This window comes from Ranitomeya variabilis, chromosome 3 (genome assembly GCF_051348905.1).
Source record: "Ranitomeya variabilis isolate aRanVar5 chromosome 3, aRanVar5.hap1, whole genome shotgun sequence".
NCBI classification, from domain to species: Eukaryota; Metazoa; Chordata; class Amphibia; order Anura; family Dendrobatidae; genus Ranitomeya; species Ranitomeya variabilis.
Window position 1 is genome coordinate 361,308,602 of NC_135234.1, and position 11,347 is coordinate 361,319,948.

Here is an 11,347-nt window from a genome sequence, read left to right on the forward strand (position 1 = left end):
ACTGCAATTCAGAGAGGTAATTAAGAGAAAATATGAGGAAATATTATTTGCATAATAATTTGGAACACAGTGTATACAGATTGCCTAATGAGGGTGTATCATACTATACAGACAGTCTAATGGGGGTGCATTATACTATACAGGCTGCCTAATGGGGGTGCATTATACTGTACTGGCTGCCTATGGGGAGTGCATTATAAAAATACAGGCCTATGGGGGTGCATTATATTATACAGGCCTATGGGGAGTGCATTATACTATACAGGTCTATGGGGAATATATTATACTATACAGGCCTATGGGGAGTGCATTATACTATACAGGTCTATGGGGGTGCATTATACTATACAGGTCTATGGGAAATGTATTATACTATACAGTCCTATGGGGAGTGTATTATAATATACAGGCCTATGGGGAATGTATTATACTATACAGGCCTATAGGGAGTGTATTATACTATACAAGCCTATAGGGGGTGCATTATACTATACAGGCCTATAGGGAGTGCATTATACTATACTGGCCAATGGGGAGTGCACTATACTATACAGGTCTATGGGGAGTGCATTATACTATACAGGCCTATGGGGAGTGCATTATACTATACAGGCCTATGGGGAGTGCATTATACTATACAGGCCTATGGGGAATGCATTATACTATATTGAGGACTATTTGGCACATTATTCTATATGGAGGCTATCTAGGGGGCCATCATACAGTGTGGGGATTAAAGTGAAGGGGCCAGCACACAGTGTTGGGGCCATCAAGCAGTTTTGGGGCTACTAAGCGGTCAGTATACTTTGTGGGGTACATTACAGTGAGGCATCATGTTATGTATAAGAGAGCATCATGCTGTGTATAGGGGAGCTGTACAGGGGGAGACTCAGGACTTTATTCAGTGTTAAGTGGGCACTTATTGTTATAGGGGAACTCAGGTTACTGTGACTATCAAAGGGGCACACAGGGCATTATTACTTTCTAGGGAGCAAAATGTGGGCACTGTTTTCTAGGGCACTTGCACCCGGCATTACTATATTATAGAGGGGTGCTTTAGAATTTAGAGGGCACAGAGAATCACACAGCAGGTGCAGTAATAGGGACACATATGGCAGCAGCATTGAGGTACCAGTAGGATGAGGAGTTTGTGCAGGTTGGGAATAGATGGTGACGTGCTGAAAATATGAGAATTGAAATGTGCCTTTCTTGTATTCTCTGCAGACAAGACCAGAAAAGTGAACGATTCCATCAGAAAGAACGTCAGCGGTAAGTCGCCATCTGTAACTGTGCTGTGATCTCTTATATTTTCTGTAGGACTGGTATCTACCACTGACCATATGGCGGTCATATCCATGTTGGTCTTTATATAGAGATTATCTTCAGTAACAGTGCGGTCATCTGCTGAGGTTCTCCTCCAATATTAGGGGGCGTCACCCAGTTGTAATCAAGATTACCTGGTTAGGGGCCCACTCAGAAGCTTCGCCTCCCCTGAACCAAAACCCTAGCTATGGCTCTGGGTACATGGAACCCCCGTATATATATACTGCGGTATGGGAGACTCCTGTATATAATATATGGCCCCCGTATATATACTGCGGTACAGGAGAGTCCTGTATATAATATATGGACCCCGTATATAAATTGGGGTACAGGAGACCCCCGTATATATACACTGCGGTACGGGAGACCCTTGTATATAATATATGGCCCCCGTATATATACTGCGGTACTGGAGACTCCTGTATATAATATATGGCCTTCGTATATATACTGCGGTACTGGAGACTCCTGTATATAATATATGGCCCCCGTATATATACTGCGGTACGGGAGACTCCTGTATGTCATATATGGCCCCAGTATACTGCAGTACACGAGACCCCTATATATAATATATGGCCCCCGTGAATATACTGCGGTACAGGAGACCCCTATATATAATATATGGCCCCCGTATATATACCGCGGTACAGGAGACCCCTGTATATAATACATGGCCCCCATATATATACTGCGGTACAGGAGACTCCTGTATACAGTATAATATATGGCCCCCATATATACTGCGGTACGGGAGACTCCTGTATATAATGTATGGCCTCCTTATATACAATGCCTTACGAAAGTATTCGGCTCCCTGGAACTTTTCAACCTTTTCCCACATATCATGCTTCAAACATAAAGATACCAAATGTAAATTTTTGGTGAAGAATCAACAACAAGTGGAACACAATTGTGATGTGGAACAAAATTTATTGGTTATTTTAGATTTTTGTGGACATTCACAAATTGAAAAGTGGGGCGTGCATTATTATTCGGCCCTTTTAACTTAATACTTTGTTGCTTCACCTTTTGCTGCGATTACAGCTGCTAGTCGCTTGGAGTATGTCTCTATCAGTTTTGTACATCGAGAGACTGAAATTCTTGCCCATTCTTCCTTGGCAAACAGCTCGAGCTCAGTGAGGTTTGATGAAGATCGTTTGTGAAAAGCAGATTTCAGCTCTTTCCACAGATTCTCAATTGGATTGAGGTCTGGACTTTGACTTGGCCATTCGAACACCTGGATACGTTTATTTGTGAACCATTCCATTGTAGATTTTGCTTTATGTTTGGGATCATTGTCTTGTTGGAAGACAAATCTCCGCCCCAGTCTCAGGTCCTTTGCAGACTCCAACAGGTTTTCTTCAAGAATGGTCATGTATTTGTCTCCATTCATCTTCCCATCAATTTTAACCATTTTCCCTGTCCCTGCTGAAGAAAAGTAGGCCCAAACCATGATGCTGTCACAACCATGTTTGACAGTGGGGATGCTGTGTTCAGGGTGATGAGCTATGTTTGCTTTACACCGAACATATCGTTTGGCATTGTTGCCAAAAAGTTCGATTATGGTTTCATGTGACTAGAGCACCTTCTTCCACGTTTCTCCCAGGTGGCTTATTGCAAACTTTAAACAACACTTTTTATGGATATCTTTGAGAAATGGCTTTCTTCTTGCTACTCTTCCATAAAGGCCAGATTTGTGCAGTGTACGACTGATTGTTGTCCTATAGACAGACTGTCCCACCTCAGCTTTAGATCTCTGCTGTTCATCCAGAGTGATCATGGGCCTCTTGGCTGCATCTCTGATCAGTCTTCTCCTTGTTTGAGATGAAAGTTTAGAGGGACAGCCGGGTTTTGGTAGATTTGCAGTGGTATGGTACTTCTTCCATTTCAATATGATCGCTTGCACAGTGCTCCTTGGGATGTTTAAAGTTTTGGAAATCATTTTGTATCCAAATCCGGCTTTAAACTTCTCCACAACAGTATCACGGACCTGCCTGTTGTGTTCCTTGGTCTTCGTGATGCTCTCTGTGCTTCAAACAGAACCCTGAGACTATCACAGAGCAGGTGCATTTATACAGAGACTTGATTACACACAGGTGGATTATATTTATCATCATTAGGCATTTAGGACAACATTGGATCATTCAGAGATCCACAATGAACTTCTGGAGTGAGTTTGCTGCACTGAAAGTAAAGGGGCCGAATAATATTGCATGCCCCGCTTTTCCATTTGTGAATGTCCACAAACATTTAAAATAACCAATAAATTTCATTCCACGTCACACGTTGTGTGGGTTTCCTCCAACATTCCAAAGACATATTGATAGGGAATATAGAATGTGAGCCCCATTGGGGCCAGCGATGATAATGTGTGCAAAAACTGTAAAGCTATGTGGAATATGTTGGTGCTATGTAATTAAAGAGAGATTAGATCACAGACTGAACATGAGTCAACAGTGTGATGCAACAGCAAAAAGGGCATATACAGTTTTAGGATGTATTTAACCCCTTAATCCCGTATGACGTACTATCCCGTCAAGGTGACCTGGGACTTAATTCCCGGTGACGGGATAGTACGTCATACGCGATCGGCCGCGCTCACGGGGGGAGCGCGGCCGATCGCGGCCGGGTGTCAGCTGCATATCGCAGCTGACATCCGGCACTATGTGCCAGGAGCGGTCACGGACCGCCCCCGGCACATTAACCCCCGGCACACCGCGATCAAACATGATCGCGATGTGCCGGCGGTGCAGGGAAGCATTGCGCAGGGAGGGGGCTCCCTGCGGGCTTCCCTGAGACCCCCGGAGCAACGCGATGTGATCGCGTTGCTGCGAGGGTCTTACCTCCCTCCCTGCCTGCTCCAGACCCGGATCCAAGATGGCCGCGGATCCGGGTCCTGCAGGGAGGGAGGTGGCTTTACAGAAGCCTGCTCAGAGCAGGCACTGTGAAGCAGCCTGCACTTCTCGCAGATCGGTGATCTGTCAGAGTGCTATGCAAACTGACAGATCACCGATCTGTATTGTCCCCCCCTGGGGCAAAGTAAAAAAGTAAAAAAAAAAATTTCCAAATGTGTAAAAAAAAAAAAAAAAAATATTCCAAAATAATGAAAAAAAAATAAAAATATTATTCCCATAAATACATTTCTTTATCTAAATATATAAAAAAACCAATAAAAGTACACATATTTAGTATCGCCGCGTCCGTAACGACCCGACCTATAAAACTGGCCCACTAGTTAACCCCTTCAGTAAACACCGTAAGAAAAAAAAAAAAAACGAGGCAAAAAACAACGCTTTATTATCATACCGCCGAACAAAAAGTGGAATAACACGCGATCAAAAAGACTGATATAAATAACCATGGTACCGCTGAAAGCGTCATCTTGTCCCGCAAATAACGAGCTGCCATACAGCATGATCAGCAAAAAAATAAAAAAGTTATAGTCCTGAGAATAAAGCGATGCAAAAATAATTATTTTTTCAATAAAATAGTTTTTATCGTATAAAAGCGCCAAAACATAAAAAAATGAGATAAATGCGGTATCGCTGTAATCGTACTGACCCGACGAATAAAACTGCTTTATCAATTTTACCAAACGCGGAACGGTATAAACGCCTCCCCCAAAAGAAATTCATGAATAGCTGGTTTTTGGTCATTCTGCCTCACAAAAATCGGAATAAAAAGCGATCAAAAAATGTGACGTGCCCAAAAATGTTACCAATAAAAACGTCAACTCGTCCCGCAAAAAACAAGACCTCACATGACTGTGGACCAAAATATGGAAAATTTATAGCTCTCAAAATGTGGTAACGCAAAAAATATTTTTTGCAATAAAAAGCGTCTTTCAGTGTGTGACGGCTGCCAATCATAAAAATCCGCTAAAAAACCCGCTATAAAAGTAAATCAAACACCCCTTCATCACCCCCTTAGTTAGGGAAAAATAAAAAAAAAGTATTTATTTCCATTTTCCCATTAGGGCTAGGGTTGGGGCTAGGGTTAAGGCTACAGTTAGGGTTGGGGCTAAAGTTAGGGTTAGGGTTTGGATTACATTTACGGTTGGGAATAGGGTTGGGATTAGGGTTAGGGGTGTGTCAGGGTTAGAGGTGTGGTTAGGGTTACTGTTGGGATTAGGGTTAGGGGTGTGTTTGGATTAGGGTTTCAGTTATAATTGGGGGGTTTCCACTGTTTCGGCACATCAGGGGCTCTCCAAACGCAACATGGCGTCCGATCTCAATTCCAGCCAATTCTGCGTTGAAAAAGTAAAACAGTGCTCCTTCCCTTCCGAGCTCTCCCGTGTGCCCAAACAGGGGTTTACCCCAACATATGGGGTATCAGCGTACTCAGGACAAATAGGACAACAACCTTTGGGGTCCAATTTCTCCTGTTACCCCTGGGAAAATACAAAACTGGGGGCTAAAAAATAATTTTTGTGGGAAAAACAAAGATTTTTTATTTTCACGGCTCTGCGTTATAAACTGTAGTGAAACACTTGGGGGTGCAAAGTTCTTACAACACATCTAGATAAGTTCCTTGGGGGGTCTAGTTTCCAAAATGGGGTCACTTGTGTGGGGCTTCTACTGTTTAGGTACATTAGGGGCTCTGCAAACGCAATGTGACGCCTGCAGACCATTCCATCTAAGTCTGCATTCCAAATGGCGCTCCTTCCCTTCCGAGCCCTCCCATGCATCCAAACGGTGGTTCCCCCCACATATGGGGTATCAGCGCACTCAGGACAAATTGGACAACAACTTTTGGGGTCCGATTTCTCCTGTTACCTTCGGGAAAATACAAAACCGGGGGCTGAAAAATATTTTATGTGGGAAAAATTTTTAGTTTTATTTTTACGGCTCTGCATTATAAACTTCTGTGAAGCCCTTGGTGGGTCAAAGCGCTCAACAAACATCTAGATAAGTTCCTTAGGCGGTCTACTTTCCAACATGGTGTCAATTGTGGGGGGTTTCTACTGTTTAGATACATTAGGGGCTCTGCAAACGCAATGTGACGCCTGCAGACCATTCCATCTAAGTCTGCATTCCAAATGGCGCTCCTTCACTTCCGAGCCCTTCCATGCGTCCAAACGGTGGTTCCCCCCCACATATGGGGTATCAGCGCACTCAGGACAAATTGGACAACAACATTTGTGGTCCAATTTCTCCTGTTACCCTCGGGAAAATACAAAACTGGGGGCTAAAAAATAATTTTTGTGGGAAAAAATTTTTGTTTTATTTTTATGGCTCTGCATTATAAACTTCTGTGAAGCCCTTGGTGGGTCAAAGTGCTCACCACACATCTAGATAAGTTCCTTAGGGGGTCTACTTTCCAACATGGTGTCACTTGTGGGGGGTTTCTACTGTTTAGATACATTAGGGGCTCTGCAAACGCAATGTGACGCCTGCAGACCATTCAATCTAAGTCTGCATTCCAAATGGCGCTCCTTCCTTTCCGAGCCCTCCCATGCGCCCAAACAGTGGTTCTCCCCACATATGGTGTATCATCGCACTCAGGACAACTTGGACAACAAATTTTGGGGTCCAATTTCTCCTGCTACCCTCGGGAAAATACAAAACTGGGGGCTAAAAAAATAATTTTTGTGGGAAAAAATTTTTGTTTTATTTTTACGGCTCTGCATTATTAACTTCTGTGAAGCCCTTGGTGGGTCAAAGCGCTCAAAACACATCTAGATAAGTTCCTTAGGGGGTCTACTTTCCAAAATGGTGTCACTTGTGGGGGGTTTCAATGTTTAGGCACATCAGTGGCTCTCCAAACGCAACATGGCGTCCCATCTCAATTCCTGTCAATTTTGCATTGAAAAGTCAAACGGTGCTACTTCCTTTCCGAGCTCTCCCATGCGCCCAAACAGTGGTTTACCCCCACATATGGGGTATCAGCGTACTCAGGACAAATTGTACAACAACTTTTGGGGTCCAATTTCTCCTGCTACCCTTGGAAAAATACAAAACTGGGGGCCAAAAAATAAGTTTTGTGGGAAAAAAAAGATTTTTTATTTTCACGGCTCTGCATTGTAAACTGTAGTGAAACACTTGGGGGTTCAAAGTTCTCACAACACATCTAGATAAGTTCCTTGGGGGGTCTAGTTTCCGATATGGGGTCACTTGTGGGGGGTTTGTACTATTTGGGTACATCAGGGGCTCTGCAAATGCAACGTGACGCCTGCAGACCAATCCATTTAAGTCTGCATTCCAAATGGCGCTCCTTCCCTTCTGAGCTCTGTCATGCGCCCAAACAGTGGTTCCCCCCCACATATGGGGTATCAGCATACTCAGGACAAATTGGACAACAACTTTTGAGGTCCAATTTATCCTGATACCCTTGTGAAAATACAAAACTGGGGGCTAAAAAATCATTTTTGTGAAAAAAAAAAGAATTTTTATTTTTACGGCTCTGCATTATAAACTTCTGTGAAGCACTTGTTGGGTCAAAGTGCTCACCACACATCTAGATAAGTTCCATAGGGGGTCTACTTTCCAAAATGGTGTCACTTGTGGGGGGTTTCAATGTTTAGGCACATCAGGGGCTCTGCAAACGCAACATGGCATCCCATCTTAATTCCAGTCAATTTTGCATTGAAAAGTAAAATAGCGCTCCTTCCCTTCCGAGCTCTGCTATGCGCCCAAACAGTGGTTTACCCCCACATATGGGGTATCGTCGTACTCAGGACAAATTGCACAACAACTTTTGTGGTCTAATTTCTTCTCTTACCCTTGGGGAAATAAAAAAATGGGGGCGAAAAGATCATTTTTGTGAAAAAATATGATTTTTTATTTTTACGGCTCTGCATTATAAACTTCTGTGAAGCACTTGTTGGGTCAAAGTGCTCACCACACATCTAGATAAGTTCCTTAGGGGGTCTACTTTCCAAAATGGTGTCACTTGTGGGGGGTTTCAATGTTTAGGCACATCAGGGGCTCTCCAAATGCAACATGGCGTCCCATCTCAATTCCAGTCAATTTTGCATTGAAAAGTCAAATGGCGCTCCTTCCCTTCCGAGCTCTGCCCTGCGCCCAAACAATGGTTTACACCCACATTTGGGGTATCAGCGTACTCAGGACAAATTGCACAACAATTTTTGAGGTCCAATTTCTTCTCTTACCCTTGGGAAAATAAAAAATTGGGGGCGAAAAGATCATTTTTGTGAAAAAATATGATTTTTTATTTTTACCGCTCTGCATTATAAACTTCTGTGAAGCACTTGTTGGGTCAAAGTGCTCACCACACATCTAGATAAGTTCCTTAGGGGGTCTACTTTCCAAAATGGTGTCACTTGTAGGGGGTTTCAATGTTTAGGCACATCAGGGGCTCTCCAAATGCAACTTGGCGTCCCATCTCAATTCCAGTCAATTTTGCATTGAAAAGTCAAATGGCGCTCCTTTCCTTCCGAGCTCTGCCATGCGCCCAAACAGTGGATTACCCCCACATATGGGGTATCAGCGTACTCAGGACAAATTGTACAACAAATTTTGGGGTCTATTTTCTCCTGTTACCCTTGGTAAAATAAAACAAATTGGATCTGAAATAAATTTTGTGTGAAAAAAAGTTAAATGTTCATTTTTATTTAAACATTCCAAAAATTCCTGTGAAACACCTGAAGGGTTAATAAACTTCTTGAAAGTGGTTTTGAGTACCTTGAGGGGTGCAGTTTTTAGAATGGTGTCACACTTGGGTATTTTCTATCATATAGACCCCTCAAAATGACTTCAAATGAGATGTGGTCCCTAAAAAAAAATGGTGTTGTAAAAATGAGAAATTGCTGGTCAACTTTTAACCCTTATAACTCCGTCACAAAAAAAAATTTGGGTTCCAAAATTGTGCTGATGTAAAGTAGACATGTGGGAAATGTTACTTATTAAGTATTTTGCATGACAAATGTCTGTGATTTAAGGGCATAAAAATTAAAAGTTGGAAAATTGCGAAATTTTCAAAATTTTCGCCAAATATTCGTTTTTTTCACAAATAAACTCAAGTTATATCGAAGAAATTTTACCACTATCATGAAGTACAATATGTCACGAGAAAACAATGTCAGAATCGCCAAGATCCTTTGAAGCGTTCCAGAGTTATAACCTCATAAAGGGACAGTGGTCAGAATTGTAAAAATTGGCCCGGTCATTAACGTGCAAACCACCCTCGGGGCTTAAGGGGTTAACAGAAGCATACAGTCTAGATCAAGCGAAGTCATTATTGCCCTCTACTCCTCTTTGGTCAGATCTCATCTGGAATACTGTGTCCAGTTTTGGGCACCACATTTTAGAAATAGACAACAAACTGGAGCAAATTCAGAGAAGAGCCACCAGAATGGTGACTGGTCTGCAAACCACGTCCTATGAGGAACGGTTACAGGATTTGGGAATATTTAGCTTGCAAATAAGACGATTGAGAGGAGACTTAAGGTACCTTAACACTAAATGACTTTGCAGCGATAACGATAGCGATCCGTGACGTTGCAGCGTCCTGGATAACGATATCGTTGTGTTTGACACGCAGCAGCGAACTGGATCCTGCTGTGATATCGCTGGTCGTTGCTGAAAGTCCAGAACTTTATTTGGTCGTCAGATCGGCGTGTATTTGACAGCAAAAGCAATGATGCCAGCAATGTTTTACAATGGTAACCAGGTGAGAGCTGCAGGACCCTGATCCGACGGGAGAGAAGAGGAGGCTGTACTGGTGACGGGGGCGGCTGTGTGCGGCGGCCATTACTGAGGCGCGTGCCTCTGCAGCAGAGGGGGCAGCGCAGCTTCTCATTACCGCAGCGCGGCTGAGCAGCCCATATCTGGTTCTCATAGACTCAGGGACAACGTGGTGTGAGCTCTGAAAGATTGAGCCCCACGTTCTCCCCATAAATAATAATCCAGCCGGCTGTACTTTTAATTGGAGACCTCCAGCCCCCCCCCCTTAACCGTTTTTGCCACTACTTGGAACTTTCCCTATTGCAGGGACTGCCGTTCAATTCCAATGTACATCTCCTGATAATACATCAGCACGCCTCCTGGTCATAGAGGCTTACAGCAGCATCGCATACTATATACAATAACTCTGGTGTGGCTTCTAGACATTGTTGTGATTCTGATTTGGACTGCCCTGCTGCGTCACTTACTGGTCAATCATGCAGCGCACAAAGAGTACATCTGCAGCTGACAGACTTAAAGAGTTTGCTAGGAGTGATGCCCAAGATAATACAAGATCTCTTAGAAATAGCTCCTCACAATCCCAGCGGGGGAAAAATCGTCCTTCTGATAGTACTGATGAGGTTGAACAAGATGAACTGACTCTTGCGCAGGCATCTGCACAATTAATGCAGGCTATATCCCTGACTAGAACGTCCCTTTCTGAGCAGATAGAGGATGTGCACACTGAGGTGGGACGTCTAAGACAAGACATGCAAGCTATGAAGGGACGTACCATTAGACACCATTAAACCTATGGAGGCAAAATTGGCAAAAGTTGCTGGTTCCACGAATGCCTGGAAGCAAAAGGCTGATGATTTAGAAAACAGAATGCGTCGCAATAACATCCGCATCATAGGTCTGCCGGAACACGTGGAAGGCCAGCAGCCTGAAAAATTCTTGGAAGACTGGCTTAAGTCCTCGTTGGGAGACACGTTCTCCCCAATGTTCTCAGTGGAAAGAGCCCATAGAGTTCCCACCAAACCTCATCCTCCTGGAGCTCCACCCAGACCTTTTCTGGCACGTATCCTTAATTGTAAAGACAGAGATGCTATCCTGCGGTTGGCACGACAAAAGAGTCCCATCAAGCTCGACGGTGCTACAATCTCAATATTTCCAGACTTCTCCGCTGAGCTTCAGAAGCAGCGGGCAAGATTCGTAGATGTCAAGAGGCAACTTAGGGATAAGAACATTATTTATTCCATGATATACCCGGCGCATTTGCGGGTTGTCAGCAATGGTTCCTCCCTATTCTTCACTGACCCGTCAGAGGCGGCGGACTGGCTGCGTTCTCGTGGGAAGTCTAATGGAGCAGATCCCTGATAGATTCTAAGCTGATC